The sequence below is a fragment of the Hyalella azteca genome, unplaced genomic scaffold (genome assembly GCF_000764305.2).
Source record: "Hyalella azteca isolate HAZT.00-mixed unplaced genomic scaffold, Hazt_2.0.2 contig4602, whole genome shotgun sequence".
In the NCBI taxonomy this organism is placed as follows: Eukaryota; Metazoa; Arthropoda; class Malacostraca; order Amphipoda; family Hyalellidae; genus Hyalella; species Hyalella azteca.
In genome coordinates, this window is record NW_025934815.1 from 55,651 (window position 1) to 71,726 (window position 16,076).

At 40.3% G+C, this 16,076-nt stretch overlaps 1 long non-coding RNA gene across 1 annotated transcript; it reads right to left on the minus strand.

Annotated features, from left to right (window-relative positions):
* Positions 1–1,877: 1,877 nt before the first annotated feature.
* On the minus strand, positions 1,878–7,053 carry LOC125177740. Its single transcript, XR_007156642.1, has 3 exons — positions 6,853–7,053; positions 2,892–2,944; positions 1,878–2,000 (listed from the first exon to the last, which is right to left on the minus strand). It is a non-coding gene; the product is annotated as an uncharacterized LOC125177740 (long non-coding RNA).
* Positions 7,054–16,076: the final 9,023 nt, after the last annotated feature.

A 16,076-nucleotide genomic window follows, 5' to 3' on the forward strand; every position in this document is an offset into this window, starting at 1 on the left:
ATGTGTGCTTGTAGATTTACTAGGAGCAACCTCGAGTCTGTTCAGTGTAAGCCATTGTGATAAAGTGCTGGGATATGATTGTGCTTGTTGAGTACATATGTCTGCGGATGGGTTTATTGTAATGTCGTCTGCGTAGGAGGCAATGTGGATGTTTAGAGGTGGTTCGGGTATGTCGTGCATGTGTAGATTGAAGAGTGAGGGTGATAGGACGGAGCACTGTGGGACTCCGTTGGGAATGGGTGATGTGTGTGATGACTTGCCAGAGTAGTGTACGCATGCTTGTCTTCCTGATAGGTAATTGGCACGCCAGCGTTTGTTGTTGTTGTGTAGTGTGGTGTTGTAAATTTTGTTTGTGCGGGATTTGTTTTGTTTGTGAGAGGGAATTTTGTTCTGTGTGCAGGTTTGCGAAAGTTGATGCCATCGTTTCTGCTCTGTGTGAGGTTTGTGAGTAGTGTTGCGGTCGAGTGGTGAGGTCTGAATCCGTGTTGTGTTGGAGAAAGTGTAATGTGCGGAGTGGCTGTGTTCAGTATGAGGCGCTCTATGACTTTTGATGGTGTACAGAGGACTGTGATTGGTCTGTATGAGGCGGCCTCAGTGGGTGATTTGTAGGGGTTTGAGAAGTGTGATTATTTTGCCAATTTTCCAGATGTATGGTATTTTGGAATGTGAGTAGAAGTTGGCAATGTTTGTAAGTGTCGTGATTCCGTGAGGACCAAGGTGTTTGAGGTGTACGTAATGTTGTCGGGCCCAGCAGTGGAGGAGTTTTTAATTTGTTTTATGACCTTTTTAGTGTTATCTGCAGTGGCTTGGGTAGCTGTTGGGTCTAGTGGAAATAGTTGTTTGCGTCTTGATGGGGTAACCTGCTTACGTTTGCGTAGTGTTGTATTAGTACGTTTGCTTGTGCTTGTCTGGTGGGAATGTTATCTGTGTTAGTGGTGATTGCAGCGTGGGTGTGTTCTTGTTTGCTGTTCGAGTTGTGTATGCTGCGTATTGTTCTGTAAAGTTGTGTGGTGTTGGATTTATAGCGGAATATTGGTACCACTATAAGCTAAGGGAGTGCGAATAATAGGGAAACCTACGAGTAATTAGCCAGGCGGATGTTGTGAACAATGTATTTGAGTATTGTAAAGTTTGCACACCAAACGTTGGCGGACAAAGCTGCAGTGAAATGACTAGTTACTGAATTTACGAAGAAAGAAAAAGTCAATCTCTAAGAAGTTCGGATGGTTGTTAGACTGCTGACTATTTGAGGAAAAAAAATGAACAATAAAATAAATAACGAATATTGATGGTCCCTACAGATTTGTGGTCCAGTGTATTCAGAAACTCGAGCCAAGCCCGTTGCTGTTGTTCTGTGATTTTGTTCTGAATTTGTGCGTTTAGTTCCTTCATTCCCCCGAGTAGTGATTGGTGACTGAGGGGTGGGTGTTTGTCTGTGATTGTTGCGTTGACAGATGAGGCTGGCTATATCAGGGGTGAAGTTTTTTTCAACTCACAATTTTCACATAGGCTAGTAAAAAAATTCAATTTGTTATCTTTAAATTATATATATTTAATTTTTCCAACTCTTCTGAACACCCCAGAAGAACGGGAGTCAGCCAAATCTGTATTGATTAATGACGTAATTTGAAATCTTTTCTCAATGTATCCAGCAGATATAAAAATCTACTCATAAATACCTCGGGTGACCCTAAATGTATCAAATATACAAGTTAAGAGTTCCTAACTTAGCCAGCCAATCACTGTGGTCTATTTCAAGCTATACACACGAATCATGGACGAGAAATCGGCCGCTACGTGTACCCTAGAAAGTTTATAGGTGGGCTCCAGACCATAACAGAGTTACGGACCCACCATAATAAGCAACGCACCGGAGAGTCACCACCGCTGGTCAAGACGGCGATCCTCTTGCCCTTCAATTTGCTGCCGCACTCTAGGACGCGTCCCTTGGAGCTCGGGATAGGCTGCGTGGCTTCTGCCATGGTGGGTAAGTTCACTTCCTGAACAAGAAGCAAAATGTTAGGAAAAAGAGGACAAAAAAATGAATATGCCAGTGACTGCAACATGAATTCCAATGGACGTTATAGTAGCGAGTGATAGCTAATTACTCTTCGAGTGAGCACCTCTTAGCTCTTCTAAGAGCTTCAAGTGAGCAGAGAAGATCCCAGAAGGAATCCCAGTACAAACACATAGGATAATTTGCTTTGTAAAGAACAATAGACAAGAATAGAATCAACATCTTTGATGGTCGTTCTTTAGAACCTGTCGATTTGAGAAAGTCCAGCACTCGACCTTCATACCTCAAGGACAATTGAGGTATGACTGTACTTAAATCGAGGCATGACTGTACAAGCATCACATATACATGAAGCAAAATAGCCAGGATAAGCTCAACAAACACCCATGATACAAGCACAAAACAATGAGCATACCTATATCAATAACCCTTGCAATACCAAAGATTGAAATGAAGAAACAATAACTTCATTTGACATACTGTGAAATAAAGCCTAAGTAAGATGAACTTCAGCAAGACATTAACGTTAAGGCACTAAACACTATCTTATAATAATAATAATAATAATAATAGCGGTTTCAGCGTTTATTAGGCCGTAGGCCTGTCGCCGATTCTTAACATCGCAGAATATTCACAGCATTTTGCGGTCTCGAACTCGCAACTCACTGCTACAATTCTGCTGTGCTTAACCGCCCGGCCTCCTTGCCGATTCTGACCAGAAACTGGCGCACAGAGCTGGGATCGAACCCGCGCCTCTCTAGTGCGTCAATCTTGGTACTCTGAACTTTAACCACTGGGCCACCCTGCCCTTATCCTTCCTCAACCCATCTTATCCTTCGCCTCAACCCTCAAGGGACATCATTGGTTTACTCACCCTTACAATGTTCACCTCAGTCACTGGTTATGTTACACTAGTTTAAATGGATGCTGGAACGAGAAAAGAAAATACACGGCATAGTTAGTTTATCATGAATATTCAGTTAATATCGGGTAAATGGGTAAAAGCAGTAGGGGCGGGCTAAAACCTATCTAACTATGTCTGCCAGTAACATCATACTGAATTAATTAATTCAGTATGATGTTTAATATTAATGATGTTTAATATTATTGATGTTTAATATTAATAATGTTTAATATTAATAATAATTAATTTAAAAATTTCTAAATTCTACTACCATGTTTACATACACCCATCACAAAAATTCCTGTAAAAAATTATCAAGTAGCATTATCAAAGCTTATTTTAATCAGAATAAACTTTATGTTGATATGTGTGCTGTAAACTGATGTGTCTACTATTGATATGCTGAATTTGCTGGACATTTTCTTTGCCTTTATATTCTTTGTGAATGTCAAATTTAAGCAGACTGATAATATAAGAATAAACTGTACAATGTGCATTAAAATTATAATATGGAATGCTAAAAAAAATTTGCTACAAAGCCTAAATATTTGTTGTGTTAATTATTTGTAGCAAAGGTATGAAATATTAAAAAGTTTTACATAAAAGATAACTTTTAAAAATGGCCTAGGGGATGTGTACACTGTACACAAGTATTATAACAGTAAAGTTGACTATGAAATCCAAATAATTTATAAGTAAAGGACTGCATCATACATTCCAAGGTGAACACAGTGATTAAATCTTTGAAGTTTTTCTTTTGGGTGGCACACCAGCATTGTGATGTCTTGCTCCTAAACTCATTTTCCCTCATATACTGCTATAATACAAAAATTCAAAGCAATAGTAGATCTTGACATCTGAAGTGGTTCTGGCAACATATCCATCACACTAATGGTGGCAGTGCTTCAAACCTTCTTGGTGACCTGCCAGTAATATATTTGGCTGGCCAATTCTTGACAATGTTTATTTAATGAATGGAAATACACCCAAAAAATTTGTCTAATATATTCATTCATTCAAATTGCCTATTCTGTGCCTGAAGCTGACATTCATTATTGTAGTATTGCCAAATTAAATTTGGTTGGTAAAAAGTTCCAAACTAAAATGTGGTGTTAAAAATATGCACCTCAATGTGTGTGTTCATCTAAGATAATAATAATATGTATTTAAAAATAAGTTTTTAAATACAACACTTCTGAAGAATTCAGTGTCTGCAATGTTACATATGTAGAATGAATTTATAATTTTATCATCAAATATTAAAAAGTAATTTTTAAATTTTATTTTAAAATAAAAAAAATTAAATTTTTCAAAATTATTTATTCTGTCAATTGAATCATGCATTGTCTCCAACTTAACACAAGTGTGCAAAATTTCAGTTCAATTGGACAGGTAGTAGTGTGTTAAATAGCGATTAAAAGATATGTAGCAGACAAAATTGGTTTTTCAAATTTTTTTAATATTAAAAATAAAAATTTTAAAATTTTTAAAATTATTTATTGTGTCAATTGATTCATGCATTGTCTCCAACTTTATGCAAGTGTGCCAAATTTCAGATCGATTGGACAGGTAGAAGTGTGTTAAATATTGATTATAAGATTTGCAGCAGACAGACAAACAACAAGAAGTGAAGTTAAAGAGAGGTGTTGTAAAAATACATTGAAACTTGCATCATTCAAAATGGAAAAAGTGCTAAAATTAATCAATATATATAGATATTTCTAAATACTATTGAGGCATTGTAGAATTTCATATTATGCCTCAATAATATGAATAATAGAATTTCAAATTTCATTATTATGTGAACCCTTTTTAGATACATATTTCAAGTCAATTGAAATTTTTTGCAAGAATTAGGTGATAACAGGAGTTCATTATACAGTTTTAAGAATTTGCTGCGTTTTCATTAATTCCGTTCTAAGAATTTGCTGTTTTCATTAATTGTTTTAAGAATTCGCTGTTTTCATTAATTCTTTTTCAAGAATTTGCTGTATTTTAAATTGATAACTGACAGTTTGAATCTGTAGCAATGTAGTCTGTTCCACTCAATGGTCCACCTACACAGGCTACAGGTTCATCAAAATTCTCATTGGAAGATGAAATATCTCCTGGGTCACTTCTAATACCAGCACCAATAGATTCACATGACAAGGTTTATCTACAGATAAATCAAAACTGAAGTGGGCTTTCATTCTTCTTTACTTTTGTTGGCATGGTAAACACTGGTATGCAGGATGGAATTCTAAAAATTGAGATTCATATATCATTTTTGATCCACCTTCACCACTTTTTTGATTCAAGGGTTTTAGTCAATATAGAAAGGATAAAAATAGGAGGGATTAAATTTGCACTTGAAAGAATCATGAATGAAGGTTGAAATACTTTAATATTTCAATTAGACTAAATATTAATTCATTAGCAATCATCTCCAAATGAAATGCAGCAAATCAACAATTATGAATTAACAACAAATCACTATCACGCCGACAATAAGAGTTGAACACGATGCCCCACAAAGCTATTTTGCAGGAGCAAAATTGCATGGGCATTCACTTAATGAAAGCTAACAAGCAACTGCCTTTATTCAAATTAGTTAGCAATGCTGATGCTGCTGCCAGAATTATGACATTGCAACTGTAATATTATGGTGTGCATGTAGTAATTCGCTTGGGTTCTCTACATCAGCTTTGGCACATCACAGGAGATAGATCACGAGTTCCCACATAATCTTTATTACAGCAGCAGCAATCAGTATGTACAAATGATATACGGATCAGAAGGAGACTTCTGCTGAGGATGAGATCGTAAAGTCAACCACTGATATCTAAATAGCTGGTCCCTAGTAAGTTCCGGTCCGCAATAAACTTACATCCGTAATGTCGGGATAACCGCTATTTTGTAGCATAGATGACCAAAATCCTTACAGTGCAAGTACGTACTGTAGTATTATGGTTACAGTATTTACCGTAAGTATTAAGGTAGTTTCACAAGTGTTTTCAAGAACAGATTCTGAAATAGAAGCAACATTTCCATTCTTATATATAAACTGAATTAATACCAAATCCATTCATTGTCATTCAATTTGATATGTATGAATGACAATTTTACCTTCATTCCTATAATGCTCGTTTTTACTGGCTGCAGCTGTGGAATTAAATTAAATTAAAAAAATAAATTGAAACTAAATTTTATCAAATTTAATTTAAATATTTAATATACCACATGGTACATGCTGTAGAATTAAATTATATTAAAAATAGACTTATTTAAAATTTTAAATAAAATGTTTAAATTAAAAACTAAATTTTATTAAATTAAATAGAGTTATTTAATACACCTCATGGTACATACCATGATACCTAAGTGCTCAATGATGCAATAATTGCCCCTTCTAAAGTTCTAAACAACAAACATTTCTAAAAGACAAAAGACATTCAAAAACTCGCGATGGGAGACAAAATCATTCAGAATTTGAAGTGAAATTATCAAGGCAATATTGACATAATAGGGCAAAAATATAAAAAAATTCAAATGTAGACATGTATCAATAGGCATTTAAATTTTTTAACAACTTTCCTTCATTGAATCTCAGTGAGGAATGTGAAATTGTGAATCAAATCTATTTATTGTGAAATCAAACTTAACATTACCATAAAAAAGAAAGTGTGGGTGTGGGACACTGTCTCGAGTGTCTCCTCTTTTATTTACCTACATCACAGCAGTTAAAAAACTAAAAGGGGTCTAATTTATCCCATCCCGGGAGTCTAAGTTAGGTACCCCCTTTTACGGTACCCCTGTTTACAGTCAATTTTACTGCTCTCTTAGTACTAAGTAGGCTAAAGTAGCCTTTGCTTAATTTTTACAATAAAATGAGAAAACAACTTGTCAACAATGATTAACCAAAATAGTTAATAAAATGATAAGATTTTACCTGAAATCTAAAACTTTTGGAAAATTATGTCCAATTTTGCTGGTAGGCAAAATTATCAGTGTTCTAGGTAGGCTAGGTACAGTCTTCAAAAGTTCACAATTTATTTAACATGTTTTGTAAAGCCCTAGCTCAATTTTCTTGGATAAAATTGGAAAAAAAATATCTCAGTTTGGCTGGCAAATTCCTAAGATCACCAGTGAAACAATATTTTTTCTATTTATTATTAGTGGAAATTTTACACCTATTGCCTAATAATAGCTGATGTTTCATATTACGATTTAGTAAGATTCACCAAAATCTTCAGTATGTACATGTATCTGAGGCTCTGATCATGAAGAATAGTGAATTACTGAGTGGTATGGGTTGTTCGTTCGCGTTTATCTATTGCACGGACCTTGAACACATCCACACGGACCACACGGACCATACCTTCCACACCACAAGGAAGAAATGTACGACGTTGCGAATTGCGATGCGAGGCTATTTTCCCGGGCACCGAGAATTTACCTGATTCCAATAAATTTACCCTTTAATTATTACTCATTTAATTGATAAAAAGCTTTGTAGTTTGATGGATAATTATTGAATTGGATTTTAAAAATGTAAATGATGATGCTACGTGCTTTTGACTAAATTTTTATTTTATTTCATCTGTTTTGATTAAAATAATCGGGATTTATGGGAGCTCTGTAAAAAGCTTTTTTACCCCAGACCGTAGCAAAGTCGTTTCTTAATCGTCAAGATTAAAACAACAGTAACAAAGATAGGATAATTTAGAGATAATTGCTCAATCAATGATAAATAATTAATAAAGTTGCTATACAATTGAAGTAATAAATTCAATCAGACCTTTAAAAATTTCTAATTCGAGATCGAGCACTTAAAATGACGCAAACACGAACAAAAACGATGACCCAAAGGCACCAGCATACTTCACTGTAGCCACTGATTTACATGCCATCTGCCATCGGCAATGTACTTACTTGGTTACTTGGTTAAGATAAGGCGCGTTACCGACTGAAGTATTTGCGCCCCCATTCAGCAGTCTTCGGGGAGCATTAAATGTTGTCAAGCATGTTGATGTCCTGGAGGTACTTGATAACTATGTCAGCAGGAAATTCAGGGGCTGTGAGTGAGGACAGGCTGAAGGAGACTCTGAGGCGGATGCAAGCAGCTTTCAGTTGTTTGCGATGAGGAGACAGTACAGAGCAGCTAATAAAGAGGTGATCAAGAGTGAGCCGGCATTGACATGAGGAGCACTGGTATGGGGTTGAGCTTGTGAAGTGATGGCCATGCGTCAGTAGGCAAACTCCCAGTCGAATCCGTGTGATGGCAACTTGGTGTGGACGAGGAAGGGAGTGTTGGGCTAATGGGCCCAGTATTTGCTTGAAAGATGTGAGTTCTTGCGGTTGTGCAGTCCATGCTCTTTGCCATTTAGTGTGAAACACTTGAGTGATGAGTTGTTTGGTGTCAGCGGAGCAGAGGGGCATCTGTGTGATCTGGGTGAGATCCTGTGAGGAGCGGGCCAGCCTGTCGGCAGCTTCGTTGCCTTTTATAGTCCAACATGGCCAGGGACCTACTGCAGGGAAAATTTGTTTGGAGTGAGAGTCATGACAAGACTCTGAATCCATGGCATCAGGTAGGGGCGGGCTGATCGAAGGCAGGCAATGCAGGCAAGGGAGTCTGTGAATATAACGAATTTGCCTGGTTTTTCAGCGGAAAATTGTATTGCCAAGTAGATAGCGTACAGCTCTGTTGAGAATACTGATGTAGCTGTTGGTAAGCGCGCGTTCGGGCTTTGATTTGAAATGAAGAGCTGTGGATTCCACATCCTGATTTATTGTCTTTTGTGGAGCCATCAGTGTAGATTTCGTGGTGGGTAGGGTATGTGTGATTCAGAAGGTCTTTGAAAGCTTGCTGCCATTGTTCAGGGGAGATTGTTTCTTTGCGATGCGCTACAAGTATTGCAAGGGTTTCAAGTGTGGCAGGGATGTAGCGCGCTTGCATTGGCACAGTTGGGACATCCTCTATTTTAAGTTGTAGGTCCCTGAAGCCCTGGAATGCTCGTCCTGCTGCTGGTAGCGGTCGAGTTAGGTGTTTGTGTTCTTGTTCATATAGCGCAAAGGAATGGTAGTTGAGTATCTTGGATCTTGCTGGGTGGCGGGGGATGGTGAGGATGCGGGAACAGTATCAGCAGAGTTTGCTGCATGTCGCCTCAGTTCTAAAGGCATCAGGTCTACCTCTGCCTCTAGTTTTGCAGTGGGCGTGCTGCGCAGTGACCCAAGTATGATTCGTGCGGTTCCGTATTGGATTCTGTTGAGCTTTAGCAGGTGCGTGGCTGCTGCTGGAGTTAGGAAGAAGCTGGCATAGTCGAGTTTGGACCGGATTGGGGCAATGTAGAGTCGCCGGAGTGTTGTGGCGACAGCTCCCCACCTTCTGGCAGCAACTACTCGTAGCAGGCGGAGGTCAGCTTGGCACCTAGAGGCAAGGCCCGCTATGTGGGGGCCCCAAGTAAGTTTTTGGTCGAACATGACTCCCAGGAAGCGAACGTGAGACACAAACTGCAGATTTGTGCCATTCCGTTATCTCAAACAGCGCGTCATTTTCAAACTCTACATGCTACGGCAGAACGTGGAAGAAGCAAAAGATGTCCGCAGAGAAGCAGATAGCATAATAATTAGCATTATTTCGTTCGTGTTAATTCCAATCGATGTAGCGACTAATAGTGTAAACTTAATAATCGATTTTTTTATTGTTTTGCTTGGATGAGTTTATGCATGTCTCTTCATTTATAACTTGGTATCGCTTCTATTATACTCGGTCAATAATTAAGTATTATAAACTATTTTTTACACACTTGTCATAAGAAACGTGCACGATTCTAATTTTTTCTGAGGAAAGACTCTACTGATTAATAATTATTGCCACTATCTGCATTCTCAAGTTTAAGGGATCAACTTTATTCACCAGCACACATCAAGAAGGATTAGGTACTTACTTGGTACCTGTCGGGCAAAAACGCGGCCTGTCTCACGGCCGTGCCTCAAGAATTCATCGTACATGGAATATCTTCCAAACTACTGAACCGATTTCAATGGAACTTGGTATATTGATTCCTGATCACCTAAAGGTGGTGTCTAGCCCGTGTGAATTTTCGCGATTTCACCCGCATTCTCGATTTATAAGGTAATACGGGCAAAAATACGCATCGTGCAAGGAATTTCTTCCAAACTGCTCAACCGATTTCGGTGAAACTTGATAAATAGATTCCTGACCACCTAATGGTGATGTCTAGCCCATGTGAATTTTCGCGATTTCGCTCGCGTTCTCGATTTATACGGTAATACGGGCAAAAATACGCATCGTACATGGAATTTCTTCCACACTACTAAACCGATTTCAATGGAACTTGATATATAGATTCCTAACCACCTAAAGGTCCGAGTATGAACGTCTTCAAGAACAGACTAGACGAAGCTATGCAGGAGCATATGTTCAGTCTTAAAATGCCTAGCAAATTACGAACCACTCTGCATATATTTCTCCATAGCTGTATATAGTCTGTTCTTGAATGCGTTCATACTCGTAGCCTCAACGATGTAATCAGGGAGGCTGTTCCTAAAGTCCAAGTGACTGGAAGCAAGAAGAAATGTTGCAGAGTCGATGAGGTGTAACGAGTTTTTTTAGTTGGTGTTTGAACACCGTGACCCCTGGACCCTGGTGTTTGATCTTGTTTCAAATTCTAGTAAACCCCAATGATAGACACAAAAATTTATTAAAAATATCTGTGCAAGAATAAATTATTATTTAGTAACAACAAAATAACGAAATGTTTCACGTTTTCATTGTTTATAATATGTTCAAAAATTACGATATTAAAATGTCAGGCGTTTCCCTTATTTGTCGATAAGGGGGGGGACCTGATCGAAGTCTACAAGATGGCTCACAGGTTCTATAAAATTGAACGTCTCGGACGAATTTGACATCACCGTCAGGCCATGATGAATACGTGTACCAAGTTTCATCGAGCTACGTTCAGTACTTTGGGAGATATTCGATGTACACTAAATCTGGAGCCCGGCCGCAAATTCGTCCGAGACGTCAAAATTGATGCCGAGAGCTGCCTTCCCCGCAGCTCAATGAAGTGAACAAGAGGACAAGAGTAGAACTCAACTCGTCTTCCGCCTGGGCATCGGGAGACAATACGTCGGCCTGAAGATGGTGAACACGTAGAACCGCTTCCAGGAGATGTTAGAACCGCCAAAAATTCATCACTCGCACTAAGAAGAATGAGAGTAGTAGTAGAAGATTTACTAGCGCTTCAGATAGCTATCTATTTAGCGCCGGAGGTGAGATCTTCAGTTACGTCAAAGATGTTTGGTCTCTTCCGTCTTCAAGGCTTATAGCCTGGTCCATTTTAGGCGCAGGGGCTGGGCGGTAGATTCCCTGCTCATGGAGCGAGGGTCCGCCCCGACTTCATGTATCAACTCCAGCACAAGTTTAGTGAGGCCTGGTCTAGGTGATGGGAAGGTGCAATTATAGTCTCGCGAACGGCGGTGGTGCAAGTGCATATGACCGACAGGCGGTGACGTTACGGGGTCATGCTAAATCTCTGGCAGCAGGTTGCATTCCATCAGGTATCGTCTAAGATTATCGGTTTCGAAGTTACTTCGCCGGTCCTCTCGCAGCATTCTAGTGAGCATCTCGTCATGATCAAGGGCGGATGTGTTGGGGTAGCAATTTTGTCGGATGTCGTTGTGGCTAGGGCACTCAACCAAGACATGCAGAACTGTCAGGGGCACCAGGCAGTCGTCACAATATGGTATAGGGCGTCGCTCAATCAAGTAGCCGTGAGTGAGGCGCGTATGGCCAATCCTCAGTCTACACAGAGCTATCTCCATTTGTCGAGATCTCTGGTACGATGAGCTCCATGTTGTTACACTGTCCTTGATTGTTCTCAGTTTATTGTTTCTCGTGTTCAGCCACAGCTCGCGCCATATGTGGTGAACGCTGGTCCTGATGCGGGGGTAGTGGTCGTGACATATGGGACGTCCTCCCTATAAATGGCCGCGTCCGACGAGGCAGCGCCCACCGCCGCCTCATCCGCCCTGTCGTTTCCCCGCACCCCCACTTGTCCCGGGACCCAGCAGATGCTTGTCGTTTTTCCCGCCTCCACCAGGCGCAAAAGCCAGGCCAGGATTTCCAAGATGATAGGATGTTTGCTGTTGTAGGTTCTCAGGGCCTGCACTACGCTTTTGGAGTCTATAAATATTGTAAAGTTACGTTCGGGGTGGTCATCTATAAGGGCCCGGGCACAGAGGACGCCAGACAATTCCGCCGTATAAATTGAGGCGTTGGGGCTCAGTCGTCTTGATATTATTGTGTCGGTCGTAGCCGCACACCCCACTGCGTCGTCCGACATTGAGCCGTCAGTGTATATATGGGTCGAGTTTGTATGCTTTGTAGTTGCGTGGTCAAGGAAAAGGTTTTTCATCGCAGTTGCCTGCAACTCGGATTTTAGTGGGAGATTTTGATCCGGGCAGAAGGTGCTGATGGGGATTCGCCACGTGGGAATGTCCTCGAACGTGACGGGCATAACCATATTGTGTGTTCATTTCTCCCAACCAAATTCGTCCTGCCGATATCTATGTTTCTGTCCGTGCATTGGTAAACAATTCAGGTCAACTAGCCAGGCCATTCAGTTCTCTGATAGGAGTTAAATAATTTAATGTGGAGTGGTAAAAGAAAACCCCCACAAACGCGCGTTCGGGCTTTGATTTGAAATGAAGAGCTGTGGATTCCACATCCTGATTTATTGTCTTTTGTGGAGCCATCAGTGTAGATTTCGTGGTGGGTAGGGTATGTGTGATTCAGAAGGTCTTTGAAAGCTTGCTGCCATTGTTCAGGGGAGATTGTTTCTTTGCGATGCGCTACAAGTATTGCAAGGGTTTCAAGTGTGGCAGGGATGTAGCGCGCTTGCATTGGCACAGTTGGGACATCCTCTATTTTAAGTTGTAGGTCCCTGAAGCCCTGGAATGCTCGTCCTGCTGCTGGTAGCGGTCGAGTTAGGTGTTTGTGTTCTTGTTCATATAGCGCAAAGGAATGGTAGTTGAGTATCTTGGATCTTGCTGGGTGGCGGGGGATGGTGAGGATGCGGGAACAGTATCAGCAGAGTTTGCTGCATGTCGCCTCAGTTCTAAAGGCATCAGGTCTGCCTCTAGTTTTGCAGTGGGTGTGCAGCGCAGTGACCCAAGTATGATTCGTGCGGTTTCGTATTGGATTCTGTTGAGCTTTAGCAGGTGCGTGGCTGCTGCTGGAGTTAGGAGGAAGCTGGCATAGTCGAGTTTGGACCGGATTAGGGCAATGTAGAGCCGCCGGAGTGTTGTGGCGTCAGCTCCCCACCTTCTGGCAGCAACTACTCGTAGCAGGCGGAGGTCAGCTTGGCACCTAGAGGCAAGGCCCGCTATATGTGGGGGCCCCAAGTAAGTTTTTGGTCGAACATGACTCCCAGGAAGCGAACTTGAGACACAAACTGCAGATTTGTGCCATTCCGTTATCTCAAACAGCGCGTCATTTTCAAACTCTACATGCTACGGCAGAACGTGGAAGAAGCAAAAGATGTCCGCAGAGAAGCAGGTAGCATAATAATTAGCATTATTTCGTTCGTGTTAATTCCAATCGATGAAGCGACTAATATTGTTAACTTAATAATCGATTTTTTTATTGTTTTGCATGGATGAGTTTATGCATGTCTCTTCATTTATAACTTGGTATCGCCTCTATTATACTCGGTCAATAATTAAGTATTATAAACTATTTTTTACACACTTGTCATAAGAAACGTGCACGATTCTAATTTTTTCTGAGGAAAGACTCTACTGATTAATAATTATTGCCACTATCTGCATTCTCAAGTTTAAGGTATCAACTTTATTCACCAGCACACATTAATTAAGAAGGATTAGGTACTTACTTGGTACCCGTTGGGCAAAAACGCGGCCTGTCTCACGGCTGTGCCACAAGAATTCATCCTACATGGAATATCTTCCCCACTACTGAACCGATTTCGGTGAAACTTGATATATAGATTCCTGACCACCTAAAGGTGATGTCTAGCCCGTATAAATTTTCGCGATTTCGCCCGCGTTCTCGATTTATACGGTAATACGAGCAAAAATACGCATCGTACATGGAATTTCTTCCCCACTACTGAACCGATTTCAATGGAACTTGATATATAGATTCCTGCCCACCTAAAGGTGATGTCTAGCCCGTGTGAATTTTCGCAATTTCGCCCGCGTTCTCGATTTATTTGGTAATACGGGCAAAAATACGCATCGTACATGGAATTTCTTCCACACTACTAAACCGATTTCAATGGAACTTGATATATAGATTCCTAACCACCTAAAGGTCCGAGTATGAACGCCTTCAAGAACAGACTAGACGAAGCTATGCAGGAGCATATGTTCAGTCAATGCCTAGCAAATTACGGACCACTCTGCATATATTTCTCCATAGCTGTATATAGTCTGTTCTTGAATGCGTTCATACTCGTAGCCTCAACGATGTAATCAGGGAGGCTGTTCCAAAAGTTCAAGTGACTGGAAGCAAGAAGAAATGTTGCCGATTCGATGAGGTGTAACGAGTTTTTTTTAGTTGGTGTTTGAACACCGTGACCCCTGGACCCTGGTGCTTGATCTTGTTTCAAATTCTAGTAAACCTCAATGATAGACACAAAAATTTATTAAAAATATCTGTGCAAGAATAAATTATTATTTAGCAACAACAAAATAACGGAAATGTGTCACGTTTTCATTGTTAATAATATGTTCAAAAATTACGATATTAAAATGTCAGGTGTTTCCCTTATTTTGTTGATAATGGGGGGGACCTGATCGAAGTCTACAAGATGGCTCACAGGTTCTATAAAATTGAACGTCTCGGACGAATTTGACATCACCGTCAGGCCATAATGAATACGTGTACCAAGTTTCATCGAGCTACGTTCAGTACTTTCGGAGATATTCGATGTACACTAAATCTGGAGCCCGGCCGCAAATTCGTCCGAGACGTCAAAATTGATGCCGAGAGCTGCCTTCCCCGCAGCTCATTGAAGCGAACAAGAGGACAAGAGTAGAACTCAAGTCGTCTTCCGCCTGGGCATCAGGAGACAATACGGCGGCCTGAAGATGGTGGACACGTAGAACCGCTTCCAGGAGAGATGTTAGAACCACTTAAATTCATCTTACTAAGATGAATGAGACCTTGTTCAAGTAGTATAATCGTGCGAGTCATTTTGACCCAGTATTCTCATAAGGACGTATTGGTGCTATGTGCAGGAAATGCGTCAGTATTTGGAAAATATTAACCACTAATATTTTGAGTGCACCTTCATATGCAGGCTGGCTGGACGCTAAGTTGCCCAGAAATGTTCAACTGAGTCTCCAATCAATAAAATCATTCTCAGTAGCAGGAGTCCCAGAGTTGGTACCTGTCGGGCAAAAACGCGGCCTGTCTCACGGCCGTGCCTCAAGAATTCATCGTACATGGAATTTCTTCCAAACTACTGAACCGATTTCACGGGAACACCCAGTACGAAGAATCTCAACAGATGAAAACCAAACACGATGAGCAACCAACAAAACATGAATATTTGTCAGATAAGTGAATACTTTCTGCCTGATAAATGACAAAAAATAACAGGCTAACCATTGTCTGGTTTTCACAGAAATTAAATCGCCGATCAGTAAATGACTTTCTTCGTTACCGTTATATACTTGGGCATCAGGCTTCAAACAAGCATATATACTTTGATCAATTATTATTCAGATGCTGTATATCTAAATTTCAATACTTTTCGCTTGGTTCTCCACGTCAGCTATAACAAATCCATAGGTAACAGATCACGCGCTGCCATAAAGTACTTTAGTAAAGTAGCAGCAATCCATATGTACACGTAATATATCGATCAGAGAGAGACGTCCGACGAGGATGGGAGCTCTGAGTCAACAACCCTAATGCATTTAATAGCAACTAGTTGCTATTAAGCTCAGGTCCGTACTACTGTTGCTACCCTAGTGTCGGGATCCCGCTACTGTCGTAACAAATCCCTTACATACGTAAAATAATGCATTAATATATTATTTTCACCTTCAACTAATCTTCTATTTATCAATATGAAGACTGGCCTGGCGTTCGACGAAGGTCTTGAATGAAAAAAG